The sequence below is a fragment of the Falco rusticolus genome, chromosome 3, assembly GCF_015220075.1.
Source record: "Falco rusticolus isolate bFalRus1 chromosome 3, bFalRus1.pri, whole genome shotgun sequence".
NCBI classification, from domain to species: domain Eukaryota; kingdom Metazoa; phylum Chordata; class Aves; order Falconiformes; family Falconidae; genus Falco; species Falco rusticolus.
Window position 1 is genome coordinate 81,716,273 of NC_051189.1, and position 11,238 is coordinate 81,727,510.

The following is an 11,238-nucleotide window of genomic DNA, read 5'->3' on the forward strand; positions in this document are numbered from 1 at the left end:
GATTCAGATTTTTTTCTGCTCTTCAAATGGAAACTTTATGCCTCCATCTCTGGATCTGTTTACCTCCAGTTATACTTCATCTGAGTTGGTACAGCCAAAACTGAATCCAGTAGTCCAAGTTCCTACATGACAGTGATCCGATAATAAATAACAACAGAATATTTTCAGTATTATTTTCTATTCTCTTCTGGTTTTTGAGGTGTCATGGAGTAATAAAAATGCGAGAATCACTGTATGCCTGCTGGTGATTATAGGAAGAATATTAAATTGCTAAAAGTTAGATTCTACAGCCCTGGTCAGCAATGGTGAACTGAAGACATGAATCTACATTGTCAGAATGGTACAAGCAATTGATTTGGATCTGAAAATTGAGCTACTCGATACAATGGTTTAATATAAGAGCTATAGACTATTTTAATGAATCTTGAGAATCTGCTCTCCAGTTGAAGATAATACGTAAACATAAAAAGCTGCTCAGTATTTAATTAGTTGCCTATCATAAAGAAATCAAAATACTTTTAAATTGATGGCAAAAGCAGTATATCAATTTGTTTAGTCTCAAAACCCTATTCAAATATGTTTCACATTGAAAAAAATAGTTTTATTCAAATGCAAATTAGAGTCTTGAAAAGTTGATTCAGCGCAACTACAAATTACATTCACTTTCATTTGCATTTCAATAAATGCTCTGCTTTTGGTGGAAAAGGTTTGTCATGTTGACAAAGCACTCAAAGCCAATTGTGCTTATTAAAAAAGAAAAGATTCTACAGCCGGTTTGAAAACAGCAGTTTTGCAAGGCTCCATCAGTCAGGGGTATTAATTTCTAATCTGCTTTTAACTCTATTGCTTAGATGATCGATTGCTTTTCCTTTTTTCTTTTTTTTCTTTTTTCTTTTCTTTTTTTTTTTTTTTTTTAAATGCATTTTATTGTAACTTACTAGAAAATCAGCAGGGCTGTTTCCAGTACATTCTCCTCAATGGTGGGACAATGGTGTTTTTAAATTGTTTTTCAGGTGTTGTGAGAAAACAGTGTCAACTGCCCTCAATTTATGAACATCACTAAACCCAAGCAGAATTACAGGGCTATGACTGCTCTGCATTTGGGCAGGGCTACATGTTGAAATAGGCACTTAGTGCATACATGTATCTCTTTCCATGCTTTTGTATAAACTCCACCTTCCAGATAAATGCCAGCTCCCTGCTTGTGATTCTTGCAGAGCACTGCTCCTTGAGACTAGGATAATGCCGCACTCTTTTTCTTTTGGTGGGGACAGACTCCTATAGAATAAGCTACTTTCTATGTCACCAGCACTCTAATGTTTTCTGTAAAGATGAGAGAGGAGCGATATATAAGCTACTGAAACTGTGGTCAGGTAAACATCTTGTGGCTCTTAGACACGGTTTTCGAGGCAGGATCTCTTTCCCTTTTTCATGTTACAGTTCCTAAACACACTGGGAGGAGGGGGTGGCATTGATGCCAATGGAAGCCCCAGAGGCACAGCTTGATGGTAGTAAATTTTGAGGTTTTCCTTGCCTAAGAACAGCTGGAGCAGATACAGGTAGGAGGGGGAGAAAGGGATCCTGTAACATTTTTTAAATAAATGATCGGATGTCCAAGAATTTCACAATTGTTGGTTTTAAAAACATCTGTTCCTATGAGAAACAGAACACTGATTATTTTTGAAAAGTTATTTTTGTAAAATTCTCAAACAAAAAGCTGATTTCTAATTAGAAATGGGTATATTTCTTTATCAATGGACAAGTTTGTTAAGGCTTTTACAGCTTTGCACAAGGAGAGTATTGCATTTTAAGGTAAATGGAAACATTTTTCATGACTGTAAAACTTCCTGCAAAAGTCAATTCAGAACTCACAGGAAATTGGGATAATAATTCTTTCAGCAGTCTGTAGTTGCTTTGCTTTTTCTTTTTTAATGGGCTACGTAAAACATCTTTGTTTTCTTCATACACATGCATGTGTGCATGCCTATATGTATATATATGCATAAATATATCTCTCTCTCAATGTGCATTGCCAAGATCTCCATTTAGTTTTTGTCCTTACTTTACAGGTAAGACATTATTTTGAAATACCTGTCTGGATAACTGTGGCCTTCAGTTTACACAGCTGTGTTTTGCTGTCAAAATATATATAGACCTTTATTCAGAAAATGTCAAATGAATACTTCCAAGAAAAAAAATAGCTGCTGGGTAGTTTCCTCCATGCAATGCTATCAGAAGAATTACAGGTTTTTTCTTACTTTTTCATTTTGCAGAGAAAAAAGACCTTATGAGTGCACAAACGGTAAATAAAGAGAGCATAAGTCTGTAAACTGCTGTACAGGTGTGGTAGAAATATTTATTTCCCTCATTCATTGTTTCTTATTGTGCCTGTAGCACGCTAGGGGCTTTCAAACATAGGAAGAAACATAACTGATGTAGCTCATATTAATCTCACTAACTGTAAAGGGTTTTGCAAAGCTGGATATTGCCAACTGGCAGAAGATAAAGGAATGAGAGAGTCTGTGTATTTTGTAAACAGGTTATTATCCGATGTTCTTATTTATGTATCCAACATGCAGATTGTGAGTCTACTCTAGATTATCTTTGAAAGGTCATGTTGACCAGGAGAGGTTCCTGAGAGCTGGAGGAAAACAAAGCACTTCAAGATGGACCAGAAGGAAGATCTGAATACAGGCTGGTCAGCTTCACCTTGATCCCTGGGAGAGTGCTGGTAGCAAATCCTCCTGGAAACCATTTCTAAGGGCAAAATGGTGACCTGTCTTAGTCATCATGGCTAAGAGGAAGTAGTGCCTGGCCAATGTGGTAGCCTTCTGAAGTAAGAAGACTGGGTTGCTGGATCACAGGAGAAGAGTGGGTTGTCATTTGATCTCTGCTGTAGTGAGGCTTTCAGCACTGTCTGGCTGATGAAATACAGACTAAAGAAGTAAACAGTAAGGTGGATTGAAAACTGGCTGAACTGCTGGTCTCCAGTGGTTGTGATTAGCTCAGCGGGATGCCAGTTACTAGTGGTGTGTCCCAGGGAACGATACTGGGTCCAGCCCCGCTCAACATCTTCATTAATGACCTGGACGACGGGGCAGGCTGCACACTCAGCAAGCTGGCACATCAGGCAGAACAGGGGGTGCAGTAGTGGTTGACAGATGAGCGTACTGCCTTGTAGAGGGAGCCTGACAGGCTGGAGCACAGAGCCAACGGGAACCTTACTTGCAAGTGACCTTTGCAAGTGCTTGTCCTCAGCTTGACTGCTGGCACCTCCCTTACATGGAGCGTAGTTTCCCCCAGCTGGAAAGCTTCTGAATTGAGCTACAGTCAATGCAAAGGTACTCCCCAAGGAAACCTGCAAATGAAGAGGGAGTCCTGTAGAGCTTATTCAAAGCTTGCACATTGGGGAGTTTGAGTGTTCTTTGATGCATCTGGTACCGACAGCATGATGTAATGGTCTACGGTCTACATCTTGTTTCGCTGACAATACTTTCTGAAATGTTCAGTATTACATGCATTTGGAAGGGGTGGGTGTGAGGAGGGGATTTCGTGGACCACTACTGCAGTTATCCTGTAGAGCCATTTTCCTTTCCCTGATGTTTGCAATAAAAATGATCACATTGTTTCCTAATAAAACTGTATGTTGAAGTTCAACAGTGTTTTTCCATTACAAGATTTTCAGGAGCATCTTAAGCACTGTTATATGACTACATTTGTATTGTGTTCCAGCTTTGTTTTGGGCCAAAGCCAGATTAATCTCTTCAAAGAAAATATTCAAGGCATGTTATAAACTTCTGCAATTCAGTACATCTGGGCAAGTTCATCTTCAACAGAGCTAAATTAAAAAACAAACCGGTTGACTTATTGTGAGTCAGGTTGTAAAAAAGGGTGCATACAGGCTTCAGTAAGACAAAGTATACGTGCCAGCTGGCCTAATAAACCAAATTTTGTTTTATATTTTCACTTTCGGGCTTGTGCAAAGAATGATTAGTTTGCTGTTATATGAGTCATGTACTGAGGCTTTGCAGCACTGGAGAATAGCCAGCTTTGATCTGGACAGAGATCCAGCTAATTGTGAGTTTCAGATGATCACTTATAATTAAATTTCTAATGCATCTGAGGAGGGTGGTTAATACTGACTTGTAATGTTGATATGGAGGGTAGATTAAGACTTAAAGTTTCAAGTAGACAGTACATGTTAATATATGGTTAAGCCTACTGGGGTTAACCCACAATGCTCTACCTTGAAATAAGAGACTCAAAGATTTTTGAATGCATGTGCTCCTGTCAGTGAGGGACTCTATAGATTCTTGTATTCATGGCTTGGTGATGGCTGAATATTGCAGTGAACTGTTTCACAAGTTACTTGTCATCAACTTGTATGTGCAGCACACCAGTCAATGTTTTATCATGTGTGATAACATAGCAATTAAATTACTGTCAGGACTTCTGGTTCATTTTGCCAAAGATCTCCATGAAATTATCACTCCCCTCGCTGATGAGTTATGGTTACTTGGGGCAACAGTTGCTTTAAATTATTTTCTCATTAAAATCCATAAATTCTCCAAAAGTATATAATTCTTGTTAAACAACTAGTTTTCATATTTTGGGTAGCCCTGAATATAAATATGACCCACTGTAAATCAAGGTGTTTCAAATGTCTTAAAGTATTATGCATAATTTAATTTAGCAATTTATCTCATGTCACACTATTCTCCATTGTGAGATTGCACAAACCACCTTGTTGCCTCTTAATTCTTGTATCATAGCTTAGTGTCAACGCCCGCTGTTAATTCTATGCAAAAGCTGGACTAAAGAGGTCTTTTTCTATAACATAACCATGTGGAATCTTTGAAAAGGGTTAACTAATTTCTCTTTATATTTTCTTATTTCCTTTCTTGCTCCTTTGTCCTTGCACCTTCAAGTCTACACTTCTGTCACCTGCTTATCTTCTTTTGCAGATGCATGTATTGCTCTGATAACCTCTCAGCTCTCCTCTGACTGTACTTGTGGCTGTGTTTCTCATGCTAGAAGGCAGCCTGTTGGCAGTTTGCATATTTGCATTTGAACACATCTACATCCAAATGTGACTCTGCCTTCCTGAAGGTATCTTAAGTTTTCCATGCGTTTTTGTGTTTCATGACAATAATTCCTATGGCAGTATCTAGGCTGGAATTCTGTCTTTCTCCTCTGCCCCCATAGAGATCTGGGACCTCTGTTGCAATAAAGTGTAAAGAAACATGCAGAAACGGCTGAAAGGCAGGAATCAGCAATGGAAGAACTTTTCCCTACCTCTCCCTGTATATTTCAGAAATTAAGGCCATAAAATTCCACTTTTTTAATAGGACACCTATATTTGTCTCTTAATAAATTGATTCTGTGTCTCTAAACTCATATTGGGGAATTTCTGGTTGTCTGGGTTATCCTCTGTGGAGGAGTCCTTTTCTCTAGCAGACCATTCAGATTAGAGAAAGAGATGGAAATAATGTTTTCTCTAGCACTGAAACGGGTGAACTAGTCAATGTGATGCAGATAGCCATGTCATCATTTGGTTTTATTTAATTCCAGGTTCAAAAATCTATCAAGGGTAACCCAAACTAAGCACTGATCATGCGTAAGATGACAGAAGGAGTGTGCATCTTCTTTTTCCTGTTCTTATCATACCCACAACAGGGGGGGGTGTATGTGTGTGTTTGTGGAAATCAACCCCTGGCAAGCCAGCAATTAAGCAATCAATGATCAATGCAGCACACACAGATTTCTGTTGCTGTAAATCTACCCATCACATATGTATCAACCTTTTTTCTAAGGAAGGAGGAGAAGGATCATTGAAGTGGGAATAATATAGCTGAACAGTCTTGAAGTATTAATTTTCAGAATGCTTGGTTTTCGTTCTCAGATTTGTGTCTCCTTGCTGCCTGCTGGGGTTGAGATTTCTTGACAGGGTGCCTGTGATTCATCACGTGCATTGTTCAGGAGCTTTCCTGAGACAGACTGCCAAGTTTATCTCTGCTAGCAAACTGTGGTAGAGGAATACAATAAAGGCAGTTCTGCCACAGGTGGACTTGCTTCCTAAGGAGACAGAGGATACTTGTGTTGCTGTCAGCTGCTGGGGACTCTGCTGTCTTGCAGTCAGCTCCAATTTGCAGTTGAAGTTAGATAAAAATTCCTCTGAAGTCAGCAATATGGGAAATGTGCTGAACTAACACAGTCCATCACCTGCTTTGAAGGATGAGTGCTTTCTGGCTAACTTACATTCCTGGTGAGCTAGTGTTTTGGAGAGTGGCACGTGCATCTGCCTTCAGTGAATTCTTTGACCTCTCCAGGAGAGTGTCCCCCACGGTGTGTACCCATCTTGCGTGCCGCTGAGCATAGCAAGTCTAGCCTCCTGCGCTCCTCAAACACTCCTGCCCTGTTACACGAAGACTACATCACCAGTCGCTCATTGCCAGGGCCTTGGGCAGCTGCAGTGCCAGGGACTACATTTTGATGACGTTTATAATGCCTACCTTCTTTAAGGTGGGGAAGGATGAAAAGGGAAAAGTGCCTTTGGAAATGGCAGCCTGGGTGATGTTAAAAGAAGTTGCCTGACATTATCTTGTAGAAAGAAAAAAAACCCTAAGCATAGCACAGATTTACTAGGGGAAAAAATGTCCACTTCTTTTAGAGGAGATTGTTACTCTAATTAAAATAAGGCAAAATGTGATGTTATATCAGAAGTGAACAAGGATGGAACTTCTGAGCAAATAATGCTGTCAGTCAGCATAAATTTGTGCTTGGGCATCAGTATGGAGTTCTTAAGTCCTAAATTAGAGATATGGGTAGATGGCACAACCTCTCCATAACACAAATCTTTTGTGAAATCATCAATGAAGACATCATAGTGTTAAGGGTGAAGCATAAAAGAAATCTATTGTGTTTTTATTTCAGATGATCAAACACAAAAATTATTATTTGCAGTGTCGCATCCTCATTGTGTCACAGTGAGTAATTATTGCTATGATCCATTGTCGTCTGTTGTCTGTGTTCTAGTCTGGCTAATACCTGACATCCCATTTCTGCAAATTTTTATATTCAGTCCATTCCACTTACCTGCCATTACCTATATATTCCTCTACACTCTTCCCAGTTTTATTTTTACTGATTGGATCAGAGAAAGAATCCAAGAGCTATAGCTAGTTTTACTCTTTTGATTTTTGTGGCTCTATTCTTTGTACTATTCTTGCTCATGTGGATCTGCCTCAATAGCATCAGTACCGTGCAGAAAGATAACCAGACAGAATGCATGTAGAGAGATAACCACTGTGATGACCTTTGTAAGCAGAGCTGCAAATAGCATGACAACGTTCAGAAGTAAATAAAAGATCACTTTAAAAGAAAACAGGAGAGAAAGCAAAATGAGACTGTACATTGATTTAAGTTCAGAACAATTTTAGAAGAGCTGAAAATGATTGCAAAGTCTAGAGACTAACAAATTTAACCTCAAACACTTCCATTTATCATTTTTGGCTGGTAGAATTAGCTTCATTTCAGAAGCAATGACAGATAGCCTTCTTGATTTACGATATATTTTGGCTAAGGCCTGAAATAGTCTCCTAAAACCCTAGTAGCAGAAATCTTTTATATTGACCTGTGGGAGGATTGATCTTCAGCAGAAGGTAAGGCAAATTCCTAGTGTAGCCACAAAGTCAGATCTTACAGAAGAGATTCATCAATCTTGATGCTCTGTTTAATTTTCTTTTTAAAAGAAATAAGCTGCTTTAGTGGAACTGCTGTTAATAAGAAATAAAAAACCCCTGCCACATCAATGAGTTTGAAAATGTTTTTTAAAGCAGCAACTTGTTTTGCAAAACTGGTGGGTTTGTTCTGAGCTTGGATCTTTGCTTCTTAGTATGGCTCAATCATAGTGTCCAAGTTTTAGGCGAGTGCAATGACTAAGAAGCCAGGCAGTGAGAGAGTTGGGAGCTGGAATTCTGGGCTTGGCTGATCTTTAGTTTAGGGAAACTTTTATGAATGTTGGTGCTTTGGCTTTCCCAAAGATAAACACGTATCAGAGCTTGGCAGGATTTTTCAATTGGGCTTAATTATTTACACTTATAATTGTCTTGGACACATTTTAGAAAGTTGACCTTGTCCTTAGTATTTTGGCATGTGAATTTATTTGCTTCTCTTTTATTCTCTTTCCTTTCCCACTCACTCTTTCTTATTGCCTTGCTGTAGTATTTAAATATCTGCTAGATCTGTTTTTCGGCAAGAAAAAACCACAAAGGAGGATTCCAGAAACATTGCCCATTCATACAGGAATGGTATCAAGAAAGCCAAAGGTCATCAGGAATTAACAGTTGTGAGAGATGTTGAGGGCATCCAGAAAGCCCTAGAACAACATGACTAGGTTTGTGGATAGGGAGAGAACTGTGGATGTAATTTAGCTTAACTTCAGCAAGAATTTTGACATCGTTGTCCACAATATTTCTGCATCTAAGTGTTATGGGTAGAGACTCTTCAGCAGCTAAGTACCACACATTCAAGATTTAGGGGCTCATAGCCCCCTCCTCCCCCCAAGAGGATGGGAGAGAGAATAGGAAGAGCAAAAGTGAAAGAACTCATCAGTTGAGATAAAGACAGTTTAATAAGCAAAGGAAAGAAGTGTGTGTGTGGGGAAAATCACACAACAGTGGTGGTGCAAAGGCCACCACCTCCCCACAGCAGACTGATTCCCAGCCAGTGTCCGATCAACAGCTGCCTTGGAAGACTGAGTGCCTGGAGAGCAGCTCTGAGGAAGCAGACTTGAGGGTCTTGGTAGACCCCAGCTAAATACGAGGTAGCAGTGTGCCCTGGTGGCAAAGGCAACCCAACAGTATCCTGAGTCGTGTAGGCTGAGGGAAGCAACTGTTCCCCTTGGCTTAGCACTTGTAAGACCACATCTAGAATTCTGTAGCCAGTTTTGGCCCCTTAATACAGGAAAGACTGTACCAACAGGACCTAATAGTAGCCGTCTCTATGACTCAGCAAAAGATGAGACCAGAAGTTTCAAACTGATGTTGCTTAATGGGAGGACAAGGCAAATGGCTTAATTTGAAACAAGAAAGGTTTGGGAAGAATATAAGGAAAGTTTTTTTTTCACTGTGAGGAGTATCATGTGGTGGATCAGGTTGCCCAGAGAGGCTGTGCAGTCTTCATCCTTGGTTTATTTCAGGTTTGGACTAGATAAAGACCTGACCTGTAGCTGGCCCTGCTGTGACTTTGAAGTTGGATTAGAAACCTGCTGAGATCCTTTCCAACTCAAATTATCCTATGATCCTACAAACGCGGTTAAGTTTCAGAGTCAAAATTAATCTTTAGGACTAAATATCAGGGCAGCCACCTGAAGCAGGGACACTACCTCTCACTGTATGTGTGTTGCAGAATGCAGCATAATGGGAGCCAACCTTGCAGTCCTGGCAGGGTAGCAGAGCATGTTACAGTAAGAAAGGAAAGAACAAAGCCAAAGAGCTTTTAGGAACTCTAGCTGCTCGGAGATACAGTTTCTCGAGTGGCAAGGCACACCTGGCTAACTGATCAGTGTCACTGTTCACTCTCTGAAAAGGTGCTCAGTTTGGCGTTCACCTGAAGCTCGGAAATTTTTTATTCATTGTTAATTAGAATTGGTTTATTACACTATGTTGCATGTGAGTGTATGCATGTGTGTGTCTGCTTCCTATGACGGTGTATGAATTGGGATGCCTTAATGAATATGCTTGTAGTGATAGTTTGTAATGAAATGTAAAGTGATAGAGCGTGATGGAGGTGACTTTGGATCATCGGGCTGTTAATGAGACAGAATTAGCTATGATTTTTCTTTAAATATGAGGAAAACAGTTTGCTGAAGAGTGCAGATGTGCTACTAGCTAAGCCAAGCATTGCTTCTTCCCAGAATACCATGTGTAGGGAATTCCAAGATACCAGCTTTGATATAATTTCAGAATAGCTCCCAAGTACCACTAGATAGCTACAGACTGCCTGTACCATACTTGATACATTTGCAGGATTGCACTGAAGCAAAACAACCAGGCATCATACCAGTTGTTAGTATAAATAAAACATGTGTACCCACTGCACAAAAGCAATCAAATATTCAGCCTTAAGTCTATTTATCTACATTTATTGCATTTGTGTGTATGTGAGAGAGACAATAAAAAGAATGTTGTATGTGTGTTTGTGTTGCTTTGGTTTTTTGAACCCAGTCAGTAAGGATACGTAGCAGGGTAGGTAAAACCCATCTCTTAAGGTAGTGTAATGTAATTTTCTTTAAATGAGGAAGCCAACTTGCCTGATTTCTCAATCTTTTTGTTTCAATTTTTGGGAAACAGAAATGTAATGAACACAATGCGGGGTATGAAATTGAATAAATGACTAATACGCGTGTTTCCTTTCTGAGCTTCTGCTTATGTTTGTGTGAAGGCAAGTGGTGCTGTGTTGCTGCCTCTGCAATAGGCAGTGCTGGAGGTAAGGCTGGTCATCACCTGGGGTCAGTGCTCACGGTCACAGGTAACAAAGAAAAAGACACCCTGAATATTCATCTTGGTTTTGAAGTAAAGTGTCCTCAGATTCGCCTTTATCTCCAAAAGCTGAACACCCTGTAGATTTTATTATTTCCCTTGAGGATGAGAATTGGACCATTTCACTAGGGAAACTGGGAAATATCAACAGTAAAATACCAGACTTTTAAAACTCTGTATTTTATTTGACCTCATCTGTTTTCTTCTTTTGAGAGAGAAAGTGATGAGCTAACCAAGTTTCCTGATGATGGAAATTCTTCATTTAGTCAGGGCTCAAGGGTGGTATAATTTTTACTTCACATCAGTACCTGCCTGTTAACATTAGAAATCCATGAAATTCTTGCTCTGGTATACCCATCAGGTATTACCACATAAAAAACATACATGCAAAAATCAAATCTCTGGTATAAAGTAAGTGAGTTGGTATTAAGTCTTCAGAGAGCAAAAATGTTATCTATCCAGACTTCAGCATGAGAGGCTTCAGGAGCTGCAGTTCAATTTTGGTTTGACTTGCTCTCCCCCAGACTTCCCAGGCTGGCCAAGAGACCTCTGTCAGAGCAGGCCATGCTGTGGCATAAAGAGCTGGTGAAGCTGCCTGGAGCTCCTTCAGTGTTGAACTAGTCTGCCCTCACCTATCTCAGATGAACACTTGGTGCAGCCCTTTCATTTTGCAAAAGCATTGTTTTCAGTGAGATTA